This window comes from Ochlerotatus camptorhynchus, unplaced genomic scaffold (genome assembly GCF_037179485.1).
Source record: "Ochlerotatus camptorhynchus isolate MF236.1 unplaced genomic scaffold, CSIRO-AGI_Acam_v1.1 ptg000142l, whole genome shotgun sequence".
Classification (NCBI taxonomy): Eukaryota; Metazoa; Arthropoda; class Insecta; order Diptera; family Culicidae; genus Ochlerotatus; species Ochlerotatus camptorhynchus.
In genome coordinates, this window is record NW_027040632.1 from 1,547,006 (window position 1) to 1,573,973 (window position 26,968).

General features: G+C 38.4%; 1 protein-coding gene and 1 pseudogene across 4 annotated transcripts in view; one reads left to right on the forward strand and one right to left on the reverse strand.

The window, feature by feature from the left end:
* Positions 1–26,968, forward strand: part of Eph (Eph receptor tyrosine kinase) — a 196,968-nt gene that overhangs the window by 91,275 nt on the left and 78,725 nt on the right. The gene's annotated exons all lie outside the window — the stretch shown is intronic.
* LOC135700782 (uncharacterized) lies at positions 12,491–14,066 on the reverse strand (annotated as a pseudogene).

Here is a 26,968-nt window from a genome sequence, read left to right on the forward strand (position 1 = left end):
TCGAATCATTCGAAGGTGGAATCGTCTTCTATTTTCTGGGCGTTTGGCTAGATAACGTTCCCTGAGTTCAGAAGTTCGGAGAAGGGAAGATTAAAGGTGTTTACGGAAATTCCATTTAGTTCAGAGCAGAACCGAGATCTTCAATAGAATTGAGAGTTTCAGGAAAGGTCACAGAACTTCAAGACATTTTTTTTCTTTATTAGAGAATTAAAATAAAGTTAAAACAGTGGCGTTTCCTTAACCTCAATCTACCTGTGCACCAACTTTCAAAACACCAATTATCAAAATATTGCTTGCAATGGATAGATATCGAGTAAACTAGAAGATTAAGTGTATTTTTCAACCGATTCGAGTATGAATATGGCATTACATCTGGTTTTTTAAAGGTGCACAGGTAAAAAGTGAGGTTAAAATAATATCAAGGAAATTGCAGAATCCTTAAAGAAATTTCAAGAAACTCAGGAAATATCCGGCAATAAGAATTATATGAACATCCGAAAAATGCGAGAATATAAAAAAATTAAAAAAATTAAAAAAAGTAACTGGTTGTATCCAAGACACGACCGTAAATTTGACGTAGGATTATGTGCTCGGTATCAACATTCGGCGACTGTGTTAGGGAAACCACTTTTTCCCATCACGGATACGCCTCGTGTTTTGATGACAAAATTGCGCATTTTCGGGCACAAAACGCACGGAATTTTTGCTTTATTCAATAGATAATAGAAAAAAAGCGAAAATTGGTTGGAGGAATTTCATGCTAAAATGTTCCCAACATGAGATATTCGCGATCAATCATATAAATTCTAGATTCTTTTGCTTTTTATAGCATCTTGGAGTGAACCTTACCCTAATTCGAAGTGTTTCTGGTTAATTGACAAGGTCATGTGGTATTCGGTCATTGCGAGAATTTGTATGTACCACTTCAATACTGTTACGCATTTGACCACAAACGTTTGGTTACTGGGTACATTATCAAAGAGCAATGAAAATTAACTCTAACTACAATAATTTATGGTGGTCTTGAAAAGGACCGTTTTGTCGTGATGGTTGAGTAATGCTGAGCTATTAGAGTGTTCAACACAGATGAGGTTGGCAAGCTGTATGCTGTTTGGAACGAGGGTGACGCGCTTGGCATAGATGGCCATCAGCGACTCATGAATAGCTACTGAATCCGATCAGTAGAGGTGCGGCTTCTTCCTCCTTCTTCGGTGAATGGGCGGTCATGTGAGCTGCAGCTCACTGCTTGCGAACAACCTTTCGTTGTGTACTGGTGAGCAATATTCAACGCCACGTGCCGAAACCACTGCTGTTGCTGATGACGATCCACCGGACACCACCACACACGGTGATTGAACAAGCACCGCTCGGCGAGATCGGATGGAATTCGATTTTGAAATCTGTGTTAGGGAAAGCTCTTTTTGCAGGCAATCGGTGATAATTTTGATCACCATTGCAACAGTTGGACAGTTGTGTAATTTTCAATAGTGACCTTTAGAAAATTGATAAAGTGTTCTTTAAGCAGATTCGTTGACAAATTTCCAATCGATTGGCTTGTTTAGAATTAAAATCCATCCGTTAGTGGCAGAGTTATAAGTGGTTAAAACCTGACCACTTTTCGTAACCGGGTCGATTTTGTTTTTTTTTTTAATTGCACCCCCAATATGTTGCCGAAAGATGTAATCCGAAGTCAAAATGCGAAAATTTAGCTAAGTTGATTAGACAATGAACGAGCGTAGTAATTTAGATATTTTTAGTCGGCTTTAGCAAAGTTCCGAGTATTAAGAACCATGGAATTATGGGACATTTCAAGAATTTTATGATTGATTCAAAAACTTCAGAAACGTCCGGGAATTAAGAGTATGTATCATGATTCTGGCCGCAACATTAACAAATTTAGAGAACTTCAGGTAAGCATATAAAACATCATAATGTCCAGATAAGTTCAAAAGAAATTAAGGTAAAGTTCCGTGAGCGTTTATAAAGTTTACAGAACTTAAGAAAAATTGTTTAAACTTCAAGGCAATTCAATTAATTTCAGTAAAATTGCGGATCCTTATAAAAAAAAAGATTGAGAAACTATGGGCAATCTATTACTATTATTTAACTTTATTAGGGAGGCTTTCAGCCTTAGGCTGGTTCGCCTCCATATGGGCAATCTAGAGAACTTTAAGGAAATTCAGAAAAAAATTAGGTAGTTTTAATCAGTTCTGTAAATTTTCATATAATTCGATTGAAGATGAACCACTACAACCATTGAATCAATTATGTGTAAACGAATTCTCACATGACCATAATTTAAAGAGCCCCTTTCTCATTCGAACCTCATTGTTACTGTCAATTGAGTCACTCAGTATAATTTGATATACGACAGTGGAGTATTGAAGAAATCCAGCAAAATGGTCCCGAACAGACAAGTCGACCCGATGGTGCGTCAATGTAAGGCTAATTTAAGGTCGATGTCGACCCAATGTCGTGTTGTTGTCGGGTCAATTTTGGGTTTATGTCGGGTCAATGTCGGGTCAACATTGGGTTGGGGTTTGATAGAAGTCAGGTTGGTGTCGGGTTGGCTTAGCTTTTTCGCCGGAATGTCGACCAGAGCTCCGAGCACTCAATTGAATGATATATAGCGTTTCTCAAATGAGAATGACCCATGCCTTCGTCAAATGACTAAGCAACTGATATCACCCATTCGGAGGAGGTCCCCTTTGATGGCGAATAGCTACTTTTCTCATTTTCATCAAAAATGTTCAAATGATTTTGAGAATTTACAGCACTGGTTTTAATAACATCAGGAAACTCTAGACTATTGAAGAAGTTATGAATTAGCGTAGTGAAAATTATAGAACTATATTAATTATTTCGTTTTGATGCCAAGAAAAATGCGGGGGGCTTAAAGAAGTTCCAGAAATTTCAAATAAACTTCAAAATCTTCACACAAGTGCAGAGATCTTCAGACACATTTTGAGAACTTCATAGGGAACTTTCATGAACATTAGTAAAATGTGGGAGCATTTCAGCAAAGTTAAGTTAAGCTGCAAAAATAGGGGGGAGTTCAGTTCCATTAGTTTGAGAAAATTAACGGGGAATTTTAAGAAGTTATCAGACTTTCAGAGAACTTCAGATTTGTTAAAACAAATATTGAGGCCTTCACATAAGTTCAGTTGTTCACGGATGCTTAACCATGTATAGGGCAGTTCAATTAAATGCAGGGAGGACTGCCTTGTAGAAAACCTCAAAGCAGTTCCTTTAACATTAGAGAAATTTCACTGATTTTAAAGAAGTTTCGAGAATCCAGTGGATCATTAAAACTTTTGAAAAGATCCATAATCGTTAAGAAAATTGAGGAAATTTTAGGAAGTTCGAAAAAGTTCAGGGTGTACATACAATGTTCTATGAAGTCATCCTTTTATAAGCTTTAATATACCAGTACAAAAAATGAAAAGCATTTATAAATGCAACAGCTTGAAAACTAAATACAACACGGCATCGTTGCCGTGGGTATTCTGGATTTCCAGGTATCCGATTCAAGCTTCAGTTCACGAGGTGGCTCTTCTTTTCCTTTTACCACTGAATAGATAGTGCGAATAAGGGCGTCTATGTGATATTTTGCTGTACCTGTTGTGGACATTAGTACATCCTTTTCCTTAAACTTGTTGAGGACGCCCTGTTTTGCCTCAAAAGTTATTCTTTTTAAAGTAAAGGGCACCATTACGGAGCATTAGATTGGATCAAATTATTCGCAGTTCTATTTGTCCAATGTTCTATGAAGTTGTTCATCACAAACTCTCGAATAACTCCCTCCCTTAACTCTTCGTCCACGCTTGTTTAGTATAGGTAGGTATTCCAAACTGCATCCATCGTTTTGTATTTGCCACCAAATGAGTCCTTTTGCTCGACTTAACGAGTGCTTTGCTCACCGCTACAGTCGAAATCGAACGACGACGACGACGTCGGTACCACACGCGTGTGTTCCTCACCTTAAGCCTCGGCAGATATTAAGTTAAATTCCTGGGATTTTTGGCATACATTGAGAAGGTTGCCGCTTATTCCTATTGTTGTTGTTGTTGTTGTTGTTGTTGTTGTTGTTGTTGTTGTTGTTGAACACAACATTTTCGAGAGGAAAAGTTTCCTACAGTCGAAGACACAAACCAGAGGTGGGGATGGTTGTTTCGCGAGAAGCCAAACAAAACCTGGGGAATATATATATATATAGATGAAGATGAACTCCGAAAGCTGCTTTAATCCACTTGATGAGGGTTTATGGCAATGCGGGAAGAAAGAGCGAGAGTGCGATTCAAAATATTGTTTCATTCCTTTCGCTTTTGACTATGAATGTGCTCAAGGGTGCTGGAGGGAAACGATGTTAATCCGAGTGGAATAGTTCCATGCCACTCTCGGAGATCTCTGGTTTTGGTTTGCCTCGCTACCAACGCAGAAAACAGCATCTGTTCTTCAGTCTTCAACCATGGAATCAAATCAACGTGTGCAGAGTAGTAGGTACTTTCGTTTCCAACACAAGGTATCGTTTTAGTTAGAAAAGCTAAATGAACGCAGAAAACTGAGAGATCCATTCCATCACTGTCAAGTGCATGCTCGACTTGAAATTGGTATTATTTATTTGTAATCGCTCTCCATTCCCGTGTGTTGGCCTGAAATTGGGTTACCCCTCGAGACGTCCTCGACGTTTCTCTTTCTTCGCTCCATGTGTAAGCTCCCAGGATTTTCCAACCGAAACTTGCTGTGTGCTACAACTCAAACAGCTATGCAATAAAACTAAACTCCGGTGAGGTCCTTTGCCTGGGTGGGTTTCATTCGCTTTTTTGCTACACTGCTCCTGCACCCTGCTGCAACGAGATTGAATCGAGGATTATAGTCTCCCGAAAATCCAGTTTCAAAGGGAAAAACAACATACAACCGTTTCTGCTGCTTGGTTGTTGCTGTTGCTACTCTATGCAATAACGATTTCATGAATCCTAATTTAGGTGAGCTTCTCCTAATACCGCCGTCGAGCAGCGATGAGACACGGGCCGAGGGGACCAACATTGAAAGTTTCTTATTATTCTTTGCTCCGCCGCTCGTCGTCCGCTTCTGACCTGGATCCTCCTGTTGGTTGGTTGGTTGGTTGGTTGGTCTGTTATGGCTTTGCTCCGTCGTCGTCGTCGTCGTCGTCGTCGTCGTCGTCGTCGTCGTCGTCGTTTGAAACTGAATGTATCTACTCGGTGAGCGCACTCTGTATCATCTTAATTTTCGAGCTGCTCCATTTTGGCATGAATGGCGAACGATGCGATGGCGGTGCTAAATTTGTCCTTTTTCTTTCATATATGTAAGTCGGTCGTTCTATGAACAATAAGCCAAGGCAGACCCAGAAAGAGAGCGATTTTCAACGATGAAGGTCGTACTTAGTAATAGCAAAGCGTACGACTACGTGTACCTACTACTTAGGTATGCTTGAAGTGGTTGCAGTTTAAATCCAGATTACATGCTAATTATTCCGAATTGTTACTATTAGCAGTGGAGAGACATAAGACCACTCCAGCTGGGTCATGGAGCGTTTTTTGCTTTCTCAATTTGAAGGATAGCAAACAGTTGAGAATTCATAAGTATTTTTGGATTTTGAAGGAAACATTCAAATTGCATACCACGTTTCGGCAGTGACAATTTTCGTCAAGTAAATTCTAGCAATAAGTTGGTAAACTTAATGCAGAGATTGAGCATTACCTTACATGTTCTAATGTGGTATGATGTTTCACGGCAAAAATGCATAACGTTAGATTTTCGGTCGTCAAAATGCAGAATCGGTAGTTTCGATATGTTGATTTTGGAATTCCACCCTTTTCAAATGAAAATCCCGTGCTTTGAAAACAGATGAACATTGTGAATGTTTTTGATTGTCTCAGAATCACGCATGTGTCGCCCTCTTATTATTACTTATTGAAAAAAATTCTATGTCCAGCGAATTGAATATTTAAAGATCTCACAAGTTTTAGTGCCAGAATGTTTAAAATAAAATAAACAAGTCCCAAAATGAGTTAGTTCAAAAAATCTTTTAACTATATTTAAACTACCTTAGCGATTTCGTTGTAAATCCTTACAGTTTAATTTTCAGAGTTTTCCAGGAATGCACTTTGCATACCCCGTGGCATTCGCTGAGTCAGAATTACCTTGGAATTCAATCCATAGCTACTATAGGACAGTGTGGCAATATGGCCACCCTCTTAAAAATCAACTTATTGAACATATTTTGCAAAAAAAATTGTTGCAGGCCTAATGCTTGAAGCCTACATGAACTATCCATTTCTTTTTAGTCTAAAAATTGCTTTTCTCAAATGTGAATAGTCGAAAAATGTTAGGCTAGCTCAAAATGTAAAATCTTATAACATGATTTATGAATCAGAAAAGGTCTATCACTATTTTCTTATATCTTATCGTTAATATTCCTTCAGCAACTATATAAATGGTCGTTGGTTTCTTATTAAGGAGGGAGTACACTTTGATTTTTCAAAAAAATGCATTTTTTTTGGCTTAAAATGTTCCTTGGGATGTATACTTTAATTTAGAAAAGACTCCAAGTCCGCCAGAATATTCCTTACCGCTTTACGAAGCGATTTCCTAAAACATGTACCGGCGCGCTGAGAGAGCAATTTTATCTTTAAACGCGTTAATGAACAATATTTAGCCATAAATAGGCAGTACTTATTAAATGTTCTTTATGCTACTGAAAATAATTGTTTCTTTTAAATTTTTCTATGCTGAAACTATTCATTGTTTATCCTTCATAAAGCCTCAAGAGAACAGAATATTCTTACCGGTTGTTTACCAGGGTACCCATTTAACCCCGATAAGGTGCTCATTTTACCCCAGCGGTTTTATTTCGGCTACAAATCTTTCATAAGATGCAAAAGTTTACTTAATTAATAAACAATGTGCATTCATGCTGTAAGTAGGGTTTGAAACTGTCAATTTGTTTTAAAACCATTCGAATTTTTCGCTGAATTTGGTATTATTGGTGATGATTTCCTTAAGGTGGCCAAACTGCCCCACTTTCCCCTACTACTACCATTATTATTTCTCAGTATTTTTTCCCTTGGTATGTTCAAAAAAATGCTCTCCTTAGAGTTCCTTTGGAACATGCTTAGATTTCCTTAGAATTTTTATCGAAATTCTCTTGTAAATAATGTCAGGAATTCTTCAAATATTCCTAGGGTTCACCTTAAAATCTCAATAATGAAATTTAGCCTATTACCACTTGAACTCGCCAACGAATTCTCCTGAGGCTCTCCTCGCAAAATCCATTGTATATTTTGCGTCATTACTTTGAAATTCTCAAGAGAATTCCTTAATAATTCTTTCCAGAATACCCCGGGAGTTCTCAACAGAATTCACCTTAGAAATTATGCCCTATTAATTTAATGTCATCAAAATTAATGTTGTGGAAAAGTTGCTAACCTCTTTCAATTCCCCCCTTTGCCCTGTCTGTCGCCCTTGGCTGCGCACAGTGGTCTCAGAACTGCGAAAAGACGGTCAAAATCATTATCTCGTGAATCTTGCATTTTAGACTAGTGGTGTCTTCAGGAAAGCTTCTGGATATAAAAAGACCCTTCTGTTGACATTGACAAATCCTCCTAGAAGTGAGATATAAAATGTGTTTTTCCAAAAATTCGGCAGTTTTAGAAAATATCAAAACAAGATAGTTTGCTCAAGACACTAGGTAGCTATTTCTTCATCTTATTGAAATATGAAACGTTTTTGGTGGAAATCCTCTTGTTTGTGCAACGTCATTTATATGTATAACTACCCTACCCGCTGTAACGAGCAATACAAATAAACAATTTAACAGTGTCTCGTATGCCTCCGCCATGGCAGGACGGCAAAGCAATCGGTGTTCTTTATATTTAATCAATTCGTATCACAAAAACGCAACGTAGGGATCTCGCCCGTGCGCGATCACCTCTCACTTTCTATGAATGATCCCGCTGAACGTCGGAAGCCTGATCTCTGGGAGTTTGACCTCCGGGAAGCCAGTTGCTGATGAGCTGTCTGCCAAAGCTTATGATGCAGATTTATGCTGATCCACCATTTCGAGAAGATCCACTTTTATGTCACAGTAGCGATCTTCGAAATCGCTGAGAGCCTTCTTATTGCTTTCGATCTGATCATCGTCCGTCTTTACCTCTGAATCCTTGCTTGGGTCGATTTCATCCATCAGTAGAAGCTCGATTTTACTCCGGACCTCGAAATACTCCTTATAAACTGCTTCTAGAACTTGAAGGCGAACTCCAGGTTTCCTTTCGTCTTTCAATGGAGAATGGTTCTGGACAAACCGCTCGATTCCCTCCAAGGAGTTTAACATCTGCTACCATTTTGGCGTACATCGACCACTTTTCACTTCACAGCAAAATTCACACTTTCACTAGCACTGTGACGAGCATCGTACAAATCTAAGCAGTACTGAACTCTCTAGGCCGTTGACACCGCTCAGCAGTGATCCCGAAGACTTTGAGGCATTGAAACCAGGACACTTTCAAATTCAACGACTAATTCTGATTGCACTTCCGGAAACAGTGTTTCTCAAATTCTAAAGAAAATTTACGCAAAAAGTTGGACTCAAAAACCGCAAAAATTGAACTACATATTTAAAAAAATTATCCATACGAATGAGTAAAAGTGATTCACTCTCTGAATAAAATTTGTTGTCAGTGTAACTTGCCATTCCGGCAAGTTAAAAAAAAATGTTATTCAGAATGCATAAGGTCTATATTGGATGGTCAAGCTCAGTGTGCAATTTGCATCAAATTCCACGTTTTAACTTAGCTGGCAACACGACCAGAAAGCAGGCTTCTGTATTCCGTGAAGTTATTCTGATGGACAAGACCTATTGCAGTGTCATTTGATTCAAAAGGCTTGCCTAAGCAGTCGATATTCACTGAAAAATAATCTTATTCAGAGAGTGAGTCACTTTTGACGTAGGATTACGCCTTTCGACAACATATTGGGGGTGCAATTTCAAAAAACCAAAATCGACCGCGTTACGAAAAGTGGTCAGGTTTTGACCACTTATAACTCTGTCCATAGCGGATGGATTTTAATTCTAAACAAGCCAATCGATTTGAAATTATCATACGAATCTGCTTAAATGAACTCTTTATCCATTTTCAATAGGTCACTATTGAACATTATACAAATGTCCACCTGTTGCAATGGTGATCAAAATTATCACCAACTGCCTGCAAAAAGTGCTTTCCCTAACACAGATTTGAAAATCTAATTCCATCCGGTTTCGCCGAACGGTGCATATTCAATAACCGCGTGTGGTGGTGTCGGTCATCAGCAGCAGCAGTAAACATTGTTCTCCAGTGCACAACGAAAGCCTGCCCGCAAGCAGTGAGCTGCAGCCCACATGCGCGTTCGTTCACCGAAGAAGTAGGAAGAAGCCGCACCGCTACTGATCGGATTCAGTAGCTCTTCGTGAGCCGCTGTGGGCCATCTATGCCAAGCGTGTCACCCTCGTTCCAAACAACATACAGTCCGCCAGCCTCATCTGTGTTGAACACCCTAATAGCTCAGCATTAAATACTCAACCATCACGGTTGAGACAAAACGGTTCTTTTCAGAACCACCGTAATTGATTGTTGTTTAAGAGTTAATTTTCTTTGAACGTTCGCTCGCCTTGCTGCCAGCCACATCACCCCCAAAGCTCTTTGATAATGTACCCAGCCATCAAAAGTTTGTGGTCAAATGCGTAGCAGTATTGAAGTGGTTCATAAAAATTTCTCGCAATGAGCGAATACCACATGACCTTGTCAATTAACCAGAAATACTGCGAATAAGGTAAAGTTTTTTCGCGGATATCTCGCGATTGGAAAATTTTAGCAGGACATTCCTCCAATAAATTTTCGTTTTTTTTATTATCTATTGAATAAACAAAAAATTCCGTGTGTTTTGTGCACGAAAATGTGTAATTTTGTCATCAGAAAACGAGGCGTTTCCGTGATGGGAAAAAAGTAGTTTCCCTAACACAGTCGCCGAATGTTAAAACCGAGTACGTAATCCTACGTCAAATCTACGGTCGTATCTTGGAAACAACCTCTTACTTTTTCTCATTCGTATGGAGAAATTTCTAAAACCGTAGGTTACTCTGAGCTCAAGCTGAGTGACCTACGCTTATAGAAATGCTTCCATACGAATGAGTAAATGTGGCTCACAACTGAGTAAAAGTGACTTACTCTCTGAGCTAGTTTCGTTTTCAGTGTTTTAACGAGATAGCAGGTTGCTGTTTTTAGTTAAGTTATTTAGATGGATAAGACCCATAGCCCAGATCGACGCGAAGAGAAGTTTGAACCAAGGGAAAAATCATGAAAGTTTACACCACCGGTGAAGCGAAAATCTGGCCGATACGCTCTTTCTCGAAACGTCAGTGAAAAAAATGCGATCCTCAACATTCCATTTCACTGGATCGTATCTGTTTACAGTTTCACGCAGGTGAAAAATGTAGTATTTTTAAAGATATGTTCACTTCGCTTCGATCTCTATATGGGTAGCTTAATTCAGAATTCTCACGTAGTTTTTCGGAAGAACCAATGTAACATTTCCACCATGTTGAGAACAACAAAGTGGATGTTCAACAGATATTTTTTCTGATATGAAACAATACATTTTAAAACACTATTTTCACCGTAGTCACTAAATAAAAACGATGAGAATTCAGTTGGAACGGTAAAATCACCATTTTACATTGAATTTCGTGTTGCAATTCGTTTTTTCTTAATGACATTATTAATGAGTGTTACATTGTATGCTTTGTTTTACATGATGCATGATTCCCTTTCACGGACTTCAGAACAGAGTACCTAACACCGGCAAAATGACTTTTCTACGCCCCGCCTTTTGAAATATGAGCACCAATCATGTTAGGTAGATCAAATATCCGGAGTAACAATCAAGCACCCAGCATTCCAAACTGTGCATTGGACAAATTTTGACTTCACAAGAATAAAAGTAAATTTGAATGGGTGTTTTACCATACCATACCGTGTTTGTATCGATTAACTCGATTTGCTTACATTTGTTACTTAGGATCTTTCGCAAAGTTACGCGAGAATTATCGTGTCGGTGCTTATGTATTGTGATTCTTAAGAAAAATCCACATAATGCCCAACAACTTATGCGCCGATCAGTTGCGCGCCGGGTTGTGCGCCAGCTATCTTGATGAATATGTAAACAAACAAACGTCAAAAAAAAATCCGTATCGAACAGCAAATTTTCCGAGTTTGTTCTATTCATAACAGTTTCCAAATCCATACTTTCCATAACATTGACAAAATGTATCGAATTAAAGAAGAGGTACTTGGCCGACATGCATCAACCAATACGAAGTATCACGTGCTGTACGGGTTCTATTTCCTGAGCTTGTCCAAATCGCAATTGGCAAAAATGTACGGGAAGCATCACACTACAATTAGCAGCTGGATAAAACGTTATCGCGAAAGTGGATTGGTGGCTCGCAAAGAGAGAAGAAAAGTGTCCTTGCAGTTTGGAGCAGAGAAACGACGGTGGTTAATCGAACAGTTTAAAAAAAATCCGACATTATTCTTAGATGAGGCCAGGGATAGTTTTGAGAAAACTTTCAACTGCTCCATCAGTACGTCCTCTGTTTCCAGAATACTACACGAGCAAGGATATACGTGGAAAGTTCTAGAGCGTCGGGCGATCCAGGTTCAAGAATCTCAGATTTGTCATTTCGTCAATGAGCTGGCTGCAATAAACTGGGACCTACATCACCTTATCTTTTTGGACGAAGTATCGATCGACAACAGAGGTATGTTACGGAATCGAGGCTACGCCAAGGTCGGCGAAAAATTGATTTACAGGGGTGAATTCAACCGCAAAGCCAAAGTATCCTTACTCTGCTTCTTGGGCCAGACAGGAATGAAGAACACGTACTTGACGGAAGGAACTTTCACGAGGGCAAAGTTCTTTGAATGTTGTCGTAGCTTTGCCAACAGTGGAGAAGTGTATCGACACCCTGGAGTTAATTCGGTCTGAATCTTGGATGGGGCTAGAATTCACTGCCATCGACGAATAGTTGAGTACCTCCGGTCATTGGGAATCCATGTTATCTTTTTGCCTCCGTATACACCGTTTTTCAATCCAATCGAGTATATTTTTGGATACTGCAAGAAAAAACTACAACGTGTCTACGTAGAAAATAGCTCTTCGGATCTCACAACAACCATTTCTGCGACGTTAAATACATTCACGAACTATAACTGCACTCGTGTATTCCGCAAATGCGGATATCTGCCAGGTGGGAAATTCAATCCGGCAAACGGACTAAGTCAAAATATCGAATCATTGGGATTTGAGAATGTACATAATAAGGATTAATAAACAATAAATCAAATAATCAAATGTTGTTCACCTTTTTTTATTTCATATACTCAAAACAAAGAGATGTTCAATAAGCAACAGCTTCAATCAGTTGGTCGTCCCGAATGCGTATGGAATCGTTCGGAATCAGGATCAGCAAATCGTTATTGATGGTCGACATCCAAGCAGTCGGTCACTTCCTCGGCGAGTTTCTGCCCAAAGCTATCTTCAGATACAGCAATACTGCCAGACACATCTGCTAGCAATGAAGTGTTAGTTGCCTGCATCGTTTGCAATGCGGTCAAGCGCAATTGCATCGCCTTAGCATATGTCATAAGGTGGTCCAAATCTGCTTGCAGGCCATCCAACAATTGTTTATACCCTGAATTAACATTTTGGGCAATGCATACATCCTGACGAGTGTGATTCAGCACGTTTTGAGAGCATGAGGGAACCGTCTGGAACAAATGTATCAGATGTTGGGGAGGTCCTCGCAACTTCAATTCCTCTCGTTCAAGCGCGTCTTTGGTCAGTAAGTACGAAGCCCATACAGACCAGTTGATGTCCGATGAAATGTAGGATAGCTTGTAGAGTTCCTTCAACTCAGTTGACAAATTACTGTTTGCCTGGTTGGATGCTGCTCCTACTCGGTCACGCTCCTCCGGTTTTATCAGCTGCACTCGCAGTGTTTCGTACATAGCGGCTGAGGTCACCGACTCCGAATAAATGTGCACAAACACGTTAATATCTCTGTTCAGAAATTTCTGCATTTTGTCTGGCTTTTCTAGCATAATGGTTTAAACGTACGTTTCGAGGCTTTATCTTGGAAGGAGATGAACTTATCCATATCGCCGACTTCTGGGTTCAAATCATCATTCCAGTGCACGGTAAATTGATCAGCATCTCCACCAGCGAGTGATTCAAACACGGCCTCTCTGCGAATGAGCTTTTCACAGTAATCCCATACAGTTTGCATTACCTCCTCAGCTGATTCACAGTTCACTTGCACTTTTCCCACAGAAGGACCTTTTTTGTGGCCCTTGAAGTTTCTGATGAATACAGTTGCTGGGAATCGAAATATTTGTTTTGGCTCCGCTTGTTCACTTTCACTTCCAGGGCTTCCGGGCGAAGCAGAATCCAGTGTATCCTGGAACGATCGTTTTGCCTGCTGCACATTTGATGGTCCTGCTTCTGCTTCCTCCTCCAGAAATTCTACCTCGTAGTCAACCTCCCGTCCCTCCAGTCCTACAAAAGTTGGAGACATATGCATGATGGCACATCTGAAAAAGAAACACTTATTATGAAATGCATTTCATTTGAATTGATACGAAAAATATTTTACCTGCGATTCAAAGCCGACGTCGAACGGGCACAGCAGAAATCAAATGAAGCCGCTAGGAAAAATGAGTTGACAGTTTGTTTTGTTTTGTTTGGTGAAGGGTAACTGATGGGTTGTTGACTATGTACGATTGCAAGTAATTTTTTTTATTTGTTGATTTGCAACTGTTTTATGTGAAATTATGATTCACTGGCCCGAAATACATATAGGTAATAACGAGTTGAAGCTTTAAGAAGGGTAACGTCAATATTTAAAGACAATTTTTGAAGCAATATAAGATTTCGTTCGAGTCAACTATCAGTCACATACCCTTGCGCACAAAAGAGTGACAGCTGAGCAAATCAAGCTTTTGCTAGAATTTCTCGGGAACCACAATACTATTGCTTATGATTGCTGACTTCTGATTGCTTGCTTTAACTTGACTGCTCTGCTGTCTTTGGAGAAGTTGTTCAGGTCAATACAACAAATTCCGAATTTTATTGTTATATTGCAACTGGATTTATGCGTCTATCTGCAACTAACATTATATCGAAGACAACAAATAAAGAAGACTGGCAACTTTGCCAGAATCCAAGCGACAGATACAATAGCGCTGCGCTTGGGTGAAGGTGGAAGCAACGCATAGAAAAATGAGCAAATACACACACCTTTCTTCTGAGGATGTAATCTTTGCTACCAAATTCTTTCGAAGCATTCACCTTTGAGCCGGCAAATGACGCGATTGTACCTGTCTCATATCTGTCGTTTGAGAAAATGGAAGAGTTGCCAGTCTTCTTGATTTGTTGGCTTCGATCATATGCTATTTACTTGGGAATCTTTCTTGAAAGAAAAGAGGACAAAGAATAATAAAAGTTATGGAAACTATAACTATAACTAGAACTAACTAATGATGAATAATTAAGGAACTGATTTTCTAATTACATAAATTGAATCTAAATTTTAGGATGTATTCAACAGAGCTGGTAGCGAGTCACTTTTTAGTGACTTGGTCACTTTTTTCAAGCCAATCACTAAAAAGTCTCCTTTTTTAAGGCCAAGTCACTTTTTCTTGTAATCAGTCACTATTTTCAACTTTTTTTGAATGAATTTACATCAAGATTGATCATTCTTTGCATCTACAGGGTGTACTCATTTTTCTAAATAATATTACCTGAGTTTTCCAGGTATTTTCAAAGAGGGATTCCATCCAGAATGAGCTATAAAAACCTGAAATCGTGCTCGACCATCTTCGATTTGGATGATACTTTGCCCATATTTTCAGTATGATAGACCAAGTATTTTCCGCAGGAGAGGAGACCCTTTTGTCTCAAGGGTAATTTTTGAAAAGGGTCTATATGTTTTTGCACACATACTTAAAAAAAAATATAGTTCGAAAACAGTTGGTTGTAGACAAAAGTTTACTAAGAAGGAGTTGTAGGAAACTAATAAGGCTTTATAAAAAAAAATATACACGGAATTTTTTTTCGTTTTTGCACAAAAAAAAATTAAAAATAAACCTCAAAATTCAAATAACAAAAAAAAAACGTGTTTTTGATTTTTTTTTTTTTATATTTTTTTTATTGAAACTTAAATAGAAAGCAGAAGTTTTGAAAACAACTCTAGGATGGACAAACTTTCAATAAAACAGTTTTTCTAAGAGCAACTTTTGAGGCATTTTTGAAAATTTCATTATTTACGGCAAAATGTTCAGTTTGATGTTAGTATATGATTATAAAAATAATTTCAAACGGTAGTGCTCATGTCGATAAACTTCCTAAATGTAACCGTTTTCGAGATATTTCAAATTTACTTTCATCATAATCAATTTTTGTAGAAAATATGCCCTTTTCGTAAGTTATACGCGATTGTCCATCAAATATGATAAGTTTTGCAAGATATGCATGTACTTACCTTCAACTTACCTTTGCACCAATAGACTATTGGAAAATTGGTTTTAATCTTATAAGATAAATAAGATTAATAAATGAAATACCCATGCGTTTTTATTTGCTTCTTACATTTATTACTTTCGATCGTCTTTAATAATAATAATTTGTACATAAACCTTTTCGTTGGATATATTTTTATTTGGTGAACTTTTGATTGGCATGTTTTTATATGTTATGAATGGTGCGTTCTTCGTCATTGAAAATATTTTCGCTGATATTTTATTTTCGGAAATCGGAGTGATATTGTCTTGTACCGTTGTACCTGGGATCGTTTTGGCCTTTTCAAAAATGCTTTTCCATTCTGCAGCCCCCTGTTCGTATTCCTTTTATGATACAAAACAAAATGACATTTTTGTTAAATAATCATTAATCGTGGCCAATACTCCTTTCCCGTTTGCCAAGCATCGAGCTTGCAATACAATGCAAGCAACCCAAACGTGTTTAAGACATGGTAATCAGTTTTAAAGAAACAGCTTTACAATCAAAGCCATTGAATGTTTGAAGTTCAACACTTACTTAATTTCTCACTTTAATAAAGTTAGTAAATAAAATTACTTAATTTGAGTAAGTTCAAGATCTAAAAATATTCAATGTCTTGAAGTTTCGTATTCCATGTACAAGTTCAAGATATTGAAATTTTTTTAAAGTGCCATAATTAGGGAAAAAATAAATGATTTATTTCAAGTTCGTAATTAACCTTATGAAAGATTGGAGATCTTCATTGCAGCCCCATTAACAATTGTAGGAACTTTGGAGAAGTTCTGAGGAATGAAAGGAAATGCTGAGAATTTCAGCAAGCTCCATAAACAAACTGCGAGAGCAAAAGGGAAGTTAATACGCTGAAAATATGGGGCCGCCATAACCATTTTGTTCAAGCTAAATCTTTCGCACAACTAAACATTGATGAACAAAATTTACCCTGAGAATTTAGTAATTTATTGTATTTATTTTTAATTTAATTTTTTTCTCGAATCAATTGCATGTATGATTTGTGCTTAATTGATAGCAGACTTAAGCAGTGTCGACGCGTAACTTCTTTGAAGTACCTGTTCAACATGTTCAACAAGTTCTACAAAATTCGGGAAAGTCTTACAAGTTTCAGGAAAATCCTGTGAACTACTGTGATGACCTACGATGGTCAGGAAATCTCTCCGAACCTTCAGAGAAGTTCTACAAATTTCAGAGAAGCCTTACGAACTTCAGGGAAGTCCTTTAATCTTTGGGGAATAGCTACGAATTTTACAGAATTTTCTACAGATTCTACGACATTTAGGCATTTGATATTCCTATGACGCTTATGGATTTTTTCCGAGCTTCAGAGAAGTCTTCAATACTCTTGGGAAGTCCTCTGAACTTAACATAGTTCTCCAAGCTCAAAAAAGTTCCTAGAACTTACGAGAAGTCGATTGAACTACAGGTAGTCCTACGTAATTCATGGGAGCTCTCCAAACCTCAGGGAATTTCCAAGAAATTAAGGAAAGACCCACAAACTTTTGGAAAACCCTTCGATATTTAAAGCCTTATGCACTTCAGGGAAGCTCTTCTAAATTTAGGATCCTCATATATTCAGTTAAGTCCTTCAAACTTCAGGGAAGTCCTCAGAGGGGGAGAGGTAGCTCATCGATTCTTCCGGTTCGTCTCTTAGCATCGTGCTATAAGGTACCAGGCGATAACCAGGGTAGTTGATCGATAGCTCGATGACGTCATTTCGTTGGCGTCTGCAATGGGAAATTATCATAGCAGGCGTTGACGATGGGACGTTGTCGAGTTGTTGAATAGCAACTATCGTGGAAACTCACCGATTACCTGTCGATCTGCAAAATTTGGAAAGACGTCTGCATTGAATTGTCTCATATAATAATATTCCGCCCACTATATCACAAGAAATTGCGAGTAGCTGAGTGGAATGGAGATAAGTTAAGCATTGGGTACAGGACCAAGTCTCCCCTGGTTGGTGCCAAAAGATGAACGCAATAGAATCATCAAGTTGCCATAAGGCACGGAATGAGACTATTGCATGGCTGGGTAGTCAAAGTCTTCCATTCGTTAGTCATTTCAGGTGGATTAGAACAGGTTTAGGTGGGCGTTGGCCAGATTTGGATTTTTCAGATGTAATCCTGGATAGGACCCTGTCATTGAACGTCGCGTGAAAGTGGAACTTAATGAAGGCCTAAGTACTTTTTCGTAGTTTTTAGTTTTCGGATTTGAAAGATCGTCGGTTACAGTGGCCTGCTTACTGAGCAGAAAAACGCGGTCCCAGGTCCTTACATATCAAAGAGATTTATGGTAAAATCGCTTGTGTATCGTGTATTTTGCGAAACTCGTTGTTGTCGTTGGTTCCGGGTTTGAATGGATACAAAAATTTGAGCAACGGTATTATGTGATATGAGGGGCTCGGTGGCCTTAGAGCAACCGTTTTTGCTTACTGAGCAGAACATCATGAGTCTAATCTCAGGCCCATCCACATTCAAGATTCGTCAATCGTTTTATTTGTTAATATGACTACATGGTAATAACAGCAACTCGGTGATTAAAAAGGTGCTCGTCTGCCTAGTGGCAAACGTTTTTGCTTACTGAGCAGAAGACCGTGGGTTTAGTCCCAAGCTCCTTCGCGTTATATGATCCTTAGGACATCAATTCAGCTTATCGTTTACCAAAACGAACCCTGCTGCAAACCCAACCCTCTTATCCAACATCCCAGTGATTCCTCGTGGAAGTGCAGAGGTGTTCTCGGCTTCCATCAAAGCGAGTGTCATGTCAACACAATCCTTCCCATTCCTTTCTTGACCTGTGTTCGGGCGCGGCCGGCGTTGGTATTGCCTAATTTAAGATCACCAGTTTTTACACATTGAGGATGATTGCTAGTCCCAAGCATCGTCTATTGGTTATCTGTGTAATTACAGCTGATCTGGCAGTAACAGAGTAGCAACCGTGGGAGGTCAATCAAGCTCAAGCTCAAACTTCAGGGAAGTCCTCAGATCTTCAAGAAAGTTCTTCGAACTTGAAGGAAGTCTTACGAACTTCTGAGAATTTCTACGATATTTAAGAAATTCCTATGAATTTCAAAAAAAACTCCGAACTTCAGGGAAGTCCTAAGATCTTAAGAAAAGTCCTTCAAACTTCGGGGAAGTCCCATGAAATTCAGGCAATACAAACTTCAATGAACCCTTCAGGAAAGACCTTAACGCTTCAGGAAAGTTCTACGAACTTTAGGGAGTTTCTATGAACTTCAGCAGTCAGTCTTTTTAATAATAAGAGTTATTAAACCAGCGCACAGTGGTCCAGAATGCAGATTTAGGTGGAATGATATGTTTGAGCCTGAAATTGAAACTTTAGACTAAAAGTCTCTCCTACAAACTTGTTCCTTACAGTTAGGCCCTCATTTTTATGACAATGAATTCTAGGGTGGTTCCTATTATCATTAAAATCAAAAATCTAACTTTTTTGTTTGAATAAATTATGGTATACATTCTTCGGCAAAGTTATAGCTGAGCTAATTGCAAGCAACTTTGTTGAAAATAACTTTTTTGTATCTCTTAAATTGGCCGATTTAGAGCTATTTTCTTGAATTGAGTTAGGGTGGCTCTTAAAAAAAAACAGTTGTTTTGCTCTAGTTTTCTTATTTCGAATTTCTCAGCAAAGGTGTCTTCAAATAGCTTTTAGATCTTAAGAAGGCGCAAATTTTTGCTGCACAAAGCTTGTCAATATCTTTCGCCGATCAAGAGTTATTGACGTTTTTATACTAAAAATATGCTTTACTTCATTTTAGTAAGTCTAAGATCACAACATTTTTAATGTCTCGAAGTATCGTACTAGCAAAATTGTGGAAACTTTTAAGAAGTCCTATTTATCTCAGAAAAACTAGATCTAGAGATCTTTAAGGAATTTCAGAGGTCTTAAGGGGAAGTCCCTGAAATTTTAGCCCAGACTATTGGATTGGTTAAAAAATCTATAAACGTGAGTTTAGACAAATTCAGGATAATTCCATGATGTGCTGAAATAACATCGAGAACCCTTAAGATGTTCCGAGAGATTCAGTACAGAGACCTTCAGAATATTTATGAAAACTTCTGAAATATTTCAGGAACTTCACAGAAATCCAGAGAATTCCAGGGAAGTTTAAAGGTGTTCACGAGAATTCCATTTGATTCGATTAGCAAAGATGTGCGACCTCAAAAGAGAGATTTTCATATTTGTACCTTTGCCCAATCGTAGCGCTACTGTATTGGTTACCATCGGATACTGGCAGAGTTCAGTTTTCTTGATATGTTGCCTTCGCTGAAATCGTGACAATTTTGTCATGGTTCACCATTTGGACGTGGTGGCCTAAAGCACTGCTGCTGCTGATGATGACCAACCGTACACCAACACACACACGATGATTGAATAAGCACCGTTCGGCGAGACCGGATGGAATTCGATTTTGAAATCTGTGTTAGAGAAAGCGCTTTTTGCAGGCAATCGGTGATAATTTTTATCACCATTGCAACAGTAGGACATTTGTGTAATTTTCAATAAGTGACCTATTGAAAATTGATATAGTGTTCATTTTAAGCAGATTCGTAGAAAAATTTCCATTCGATTGGTTTGTTTAGAATTTAAATCCATCTGCTATTGACAGAGTTATAAGTGGTCGAAACCTGACCACTTTTCGTAGCGCGGTCGACTCTCGTTTTTTGAAATTGCACCAGCAATATGTTGCTGAAAGACGTTATCCGACGTCAAAACCGGGAATTTTTAAATCAAAATTCACTGGCCACTATTGTGTTCTTATTGCCTTGACAGCAACGAGTGGCTTTATTGAGTATTCTAGTATTCTTCATTGTAAACCTTATTAGCTCAGAAAATTAGCTTCTCAGTGAAATTTTAGTATTGTGATGTTGTTGCTATTGCAGAATTTTGAAGGTGAAAGCGCTGTTTATAGGATTTTCCATCGGAAGAATCCGGTCGCGGATCAGCGTTTGGTTAGTGTACTATGCGGAATAATTTTCTTGCGGAGCTGGGTCTCAAAATGTGCTCAAGGAAAAAAAATATATATAATGAGATTAAAGACAAGTGTTTCATATGTAAGATGTAGGAGGAATGGGTGAATTTCTGCCCCTCGCGCATGGCCATTTGTGACGAAACTATTGAGTGTCGCATTTTGATGTCTTCTGGAATTTTTCTTCATTTTTTGAGTACTTTATTTGAGTTATGAAAATATTTGCTTAAGGAGGGTATACACTCAGATATTTTTTTATGTCTTGTTAAAATTGATGAGCATCTATGGAAATGTAGATGAAGTCATTTTAAGAAACATTGTTCAAGCCGACAATTTTCTATCTCTCAAGTGGACGAAGTTATAAGGTGAAAATGTAGTACAAACGATAGTACCCCCTTAATAACCATTTTTTACCATAAAATTTTGGTTTGAATTTTCCAATTATTTCAATATTCTACAAAGTTGAAAGTGCTCGAAAAATGTATATTTTTTCTAAAAAAAAAACATTATCTCTTCGTTTAAAGGATTTACACATCCTTATTTATATTTTTTAACACTACCTTTAAGGGGGTGTTTCTCGCAGGTTAGCAGGTATTAGCAGCTAAACTCAACGTTAAGCAACTTATACACATACAATTCATATGGGAATCCAAGGGGATCGGAACTTTTTTGAAAATTACTGGAAAATCAGAGACAAACAGGGAATTCGGTTTTCTTCATTGTATAACTCGAAATCTAGGGGTGTGCAGGATACATGAAAAAGGTAACAGTTCCGAACGGATTCGCTTAGACATCAAAAGAGAGATTTTCATATTTGACCATTTTGTATGCTCTGATTGTACCCAATCGTACCATCGGACACTGGCAGAGTTCAGTTTTCTTGATATGTTGCCTTCGCTGAAATCGTGACAATTTCTGTCACGGTTCACCATTTGGACTTGGTGGTATGAGGGACCACTCATAAGTTCCATGACGAACGCTCACTATACCACGAATAAAATTGGCCGTATTGTCGTTACAAAGCATCCAGAGGGTGCACAGGTTGAACGACCCTTAGCAAGCGTCATTCACCGTGAAATGTGAAAAAGCACCCAAAACTCAAAAACATCAGAGTGGGTGGGCTGCCTGCTACTCTTCGACCTTTCCCTTCAAGGCCCCATCCCCATCCAACTGTAATCAAAGAAAGTAAATTACAACCCTTGATACCCCTTTGGCGACCGCCGGGACACCACCATCAAGGCGAAAGAGACTTACTTCGATGTACAAAGGAATCGGTCACAAAAATAGACTTCAAATGTGTTTTTCCCACCACCGACCGACCGACTGGTCCGGGAAAGCTTGTCTTGGAATGGGGAAGTGGGTCCATCAACATCCTCCAGCAGTGAGTGCGGCCGGAATCTGGGCCACTTCAACTGTGAATGTCGGGTTGGGAAGGGAGGCTCCGCTGAAACAAATATGCTCCGAAAGAACAAGTGGTTGTTAAAAATTATTTGCAAACGTGTTTATTTTTTTTATTTTTTTTTGAGTCATTCACTTCAACGTATGTACTTCATATAGTGGTAGAAATATGGGTGGCTGGTATCATTTAAGGAGGGGGGAAGCCAACTTTTTCTAGGTATGCTGTTTTCGTTGCTATTTTTTCGCAATCTGCCTTTTTTCGCAATCTGCCTTTTTTCTCCAGCAACGCCGGGCCACTTGGAGCAACCGTTTTGAAGGGTAATTGAAGTTTAAGTCGCCATAATTCATGAGGATAAACGAACCCCGAACCGAACGTGGGACGACGCAGGTCACTGAACCCGAGTGGACGAACTCGAAAGCTAGAGTGGAGAGCAACACTCGAAGGAACGGTATCGCTGCTGTTTCACGAAATGGGGAGCGAAATCTTAAAAAATGCAGAAATTCTTTTGATTTACCACCGAAAAAGCAAAACCGCTCAGGATTAATGAAAGGCTTGTTTTTCATGCTGCCCTCCTTCGAGCAACTATGAGCATAAAACTTAAGTGGAGTAGTAATTCAGATGACGACGTTGATGAGGGCATTTGCGGGCATTCAGGAGACCACTAATTGCAATCTGCAATTACGCTTCCTTGTTGCTGGCTGCGGCGGTGATGAACCAGTCAGTGGAGCGAGAGCGCGGGAACGGTGTTGATGTGCTCTGTGTCCAACTTTGTCCTTCGAATGAAAAGATCCGCGGACACAAAAGATTTTCCTACGACGAAGAAAGGACCCTGCTCTCCCCCATAGGGTTTGTGCATCCGAGGAGAAATGTTAATTCGAGTGGAGCGAAACTGAGCTGTCGTGACACGGTGATTATTACTGAAGGAAGATAGAGTTCATTTCGTGATGGACCTTAAGTAATGCTTCACTGTTTTGTGGATAAAAGCGTATTGAAAAGTACGTGCATTTGTAATGTTCAGCGTTTTGTTACCTCAGTAGCTCAAAGCACCATATTCTCTATTCTACCGGTGACTTGAGCCGTTGTTACATGTCTTGGTGGTTAAATTCTACTGTTGCAGATAGTTTGATGTTTCAATTTCAGATTTCCAATAAATGGCTAAACGGAAAAGGTGCAATTTTTTTTAATTACTCTGAATATTCTATTTTCCTCTGAATGTTGTGGATCATACATATTTCAGCCAAAAAACAGAAATAATCGTGCAAAAAAATTGGTGGGGTTGTGTAAAAGACACGCCCGCACTACGTACAGCTGATTAGTGAACTTCTAGACAACGCTCTGATGAGACAACGAGACTCCACTCTCAAGCTCCTCCCCTGATCCAATGTACCCCGGGTAGGCCGTGAGTATTCGGCCTTATTACTAGGCAAGGAAATTAGTGAACTTTGTTACAAACAATGAACAATGAATTATCGGCTCTTAAAGCTAACGCGATTGAGCCTTCCAAATAAACGAACTAGATAGAAAAATAAGTATGTGTTTAGTACTACAGTTATTCAATTTGAAAATCAGATCAAAAACTCGTATACAGGTTCTCCACCTGTTAAATGTTTTGATGGTAAGCAGCATAGTAACGCAGCGCTTTTAACCACTAGTATATCAGTACTTGTGCCACTACAAGTACTGATAGTCTAGTGGTTAAAAGCGCTGCTGCAGCGCTCTTTTACAACTTTTCAGGTTCAAGCAGAACGATGCACACCCAAGTGGTACTCGATTATGACATCTGGGTTAGTGAACACGTATAATTCATGAAAACAGTGACAAACTTATCACTTTTTATTTGTACATTAAAAAAAAGTTTTTATGGAAAATTGGAAAAGTACTTGTTTCAGTAGATTCGTAGAGTTATTTCCTACCGATGGGTGAATTTGGATTTAAATTTCATCTATAAATGACAAAGTTATAAGCGTTCAAAACCTAACACCTTCTCGTGACGCTCGCAGTTGTAGATTTTCGATTTACCCTCTGTACTTTCCACTAAGACGTAGTCTACGTCAGAAGAAAACAAGTGTTGGAGCTGCTTCCCTGGCGTCGATAGCATTGGTACTAATCAAGGAATCAAAGAAAACAAACTCTCTTAATTCTACTAAGTTCTCAGAACATCTATAAACTTCTTGGAACTTCCGGAAAGATCCTCAACATCTTCTACGAATATCCATGAACATTAGGGACCTTCCCTGAAAATGGAACGAAGTTCCTAAAACTTCCAGGAAGTGCATTTAGCTTCGTTAAAGTTAGATCTCTGACTCTGACAAAGTTCCTCAAACTGCTACAAGGTTCGCTGCGCTCCGAAGTTCCTCTGCGAAGTTTAACTAAATTTTTCAAAATTTTACGGATGCCCTGAACTGCATCAAGTTCATAAATCTTCAACGAAGTGCCCTGAAATTAAAAGTAAGTGTTTGAACTTTTATGAGGCTCTTTCTAATTAAACATAGCTTCCCGAATTTCTTCAAAGCTCTTATGAAGTTCCTGGAATTTCTACGAAGTTTCCTGAATTTCGTCGATGTTCCCTGAAGAAGTTCACTGCATTTCTCTAATTTCTTCTCGCTTAATTTCTACAAAGTTCGGTGAAGTTCGATAACGTACATTACATTTCTACGAAATTTGCTAAATTTCTACAAAATTAGCTGTACTTCTACCAAATTCGCTGAGTTTTTACAAATTCGCTTCGAAGTAGAAGTTCACTGAAGTTCTAAAAAGTTCGTTAAGTTACAACAAAGTTGGCTGAACTTCTTCGAAATTTGCGTCACTTCTAGAAAGTTTGCGAATTAATTATTAAGTTCATCAATCTTCAACGAAGTGCCCTGAACTTAATAGAAAGTGTTCGATCTTTCGTGAAGTTCTCTCTAATTAAACAAAGTGTGCTAAATTTCAACTAATTTTCCTGGATTTCGTCTATGTTCCCTAAAACCTCTACTCTAGGGCCTGAAGTTAGAAAGAAATCCTCCAACTTTAACAAAGTTCCTTGAATTTCGACAAAATTTACTTCATTTCTCTAAAGTTCGCTTAATTTGTACAAAGTTCGATGAAGTTCTACAACGGTCAATAAATTTGTACGACATTTGCTGAACTTCTGCAAAATTAAATGAGCTGAATTAATTAAAGCTGTTAAGGAGATAAAGGTATTTTGGCTGATGAACAGTAGTTCATAAATTTCTCAAAACTTGGAGGACAATTCTCGTATATCAAATATCATAAAATAAAAATACACTTTACATCAGCCTATATGGGACAAGACAAATATATTCTGGAAATCTTTTACTGGTGAAGATTTTCATGCAGATTTGTAGATACTTTATAGGTGGGGTCAGTCGTTCCACTTGTATACCTCTTGATAAATTAGTGGTAACACATATCTCAGATGGAAAACATTATTTTAATAGATCAATATTGCTGAAACTTCCACCAAATCAATGTCTCCCTTTCATTTAAGGTTAATTTCAAAATTTCTTATCGAGGAGTCTAAAACAAAAAAAAGCCCTGTATTTACGTGTGCACGACCAACGAGACTAACTCAGTTGAATGGAGAAATTTATAAAACCGCACACTCCCGATCATAAGTTTAAGGACACGCTCTAAAAAAACGTCAAATTTTCGTTCTTTTTAGACCATTTTAAAGATTTTGAATGGAAATATGAAGAAGCTAATTTTTCAAATTTTATATACCAAAGGTTCACCCAAAGTTACACTATTTTTCATAATTTACTTTGAAGAATCATGATTGTTTTTCTCAGAATTGACTTGAAAAAAAAATGAAATTAAAAGTAGTAGTAGAACCCTTATGCTATACCAAATAACCTAAAGAGATCAAAAATTGAACGTAAAATGAGAGAGCTTTGAACAAAACACATTTACATGTTCACCATCCGGAAGAACTTTGCCGCATGTACAACTTTGACGATGACAGTTACTTCCTGACCTTAAGCTAGAGCATATACAAATATTTTACATCCACACTAGCGCCGCATACCGAAAATATTCAGAACTATTTACTGTTCACCAGAGTTGTTTAGGAGAACTTTGCCGAAGACAGTAATTTCCTAGCTTTCTTGTATACTAGCGCAGCGCAGTGAGAAAATTCTGGACTACTGTTCACCAGCCAAAAGACCTTGACCTCCTGAACAACTCGAGATATTTTATACGTGTATACTAGCGCCGCGTAGTGAGAATATTCTGAAATATTGTGCACCAAAAATAGTAAATAGCCTTCTGAACAACTTTTTTCAAGACAGTAACTTTCTATCTTGTCAAGATCTACTGATATATCACAGGCGAGAATTTCACATTTCACTAGCGCTACGTAGTGAGAAAATTTTGAATAACTGTCCACGAGCAATAAATTTGTGATATGCCGACGACAGTCATTTTCTATCTGGTCAAGAACTTGAGATATTTTATATGCGAGAACTTCACATGTATACTAGCACCATGAAGTGAGAAAATTCTGAGCTACTGTCCACGAGCCAAAAAACCTTGACCTCCTGAACAACTTTGTCGTGGGCAGTAACTTTCTATCTGATCAGAATCACGAGATATAGCATATGCGAGAAGTGTACATGTATACTAACGCCACGTGGTGAGAAAATTATTAACGACTGTTTACCAGCCAAAAAGTCTTGACCCCCTAAACTACTTTACCGAAGACAGCAACATTCTAGCTGATCAAGATCTCGAGCTATTGAATATGCAAGAAAGGCACGTAACTACTAGCGACGCATAGTGAGAAAATTCTGAACTATTTTCTCCCAAAAAAAAAAGATCTTGACTTCCTGAAAAACTTTGCCGAATACATTTACTTTCTATCTGGTCGGGATCTAGAGATATTTTATATGCAATAGTTTCACATGTATAGTAGCGCCGCAAAGTGAGGAAACTCTGAACTACTGTCCACCTGC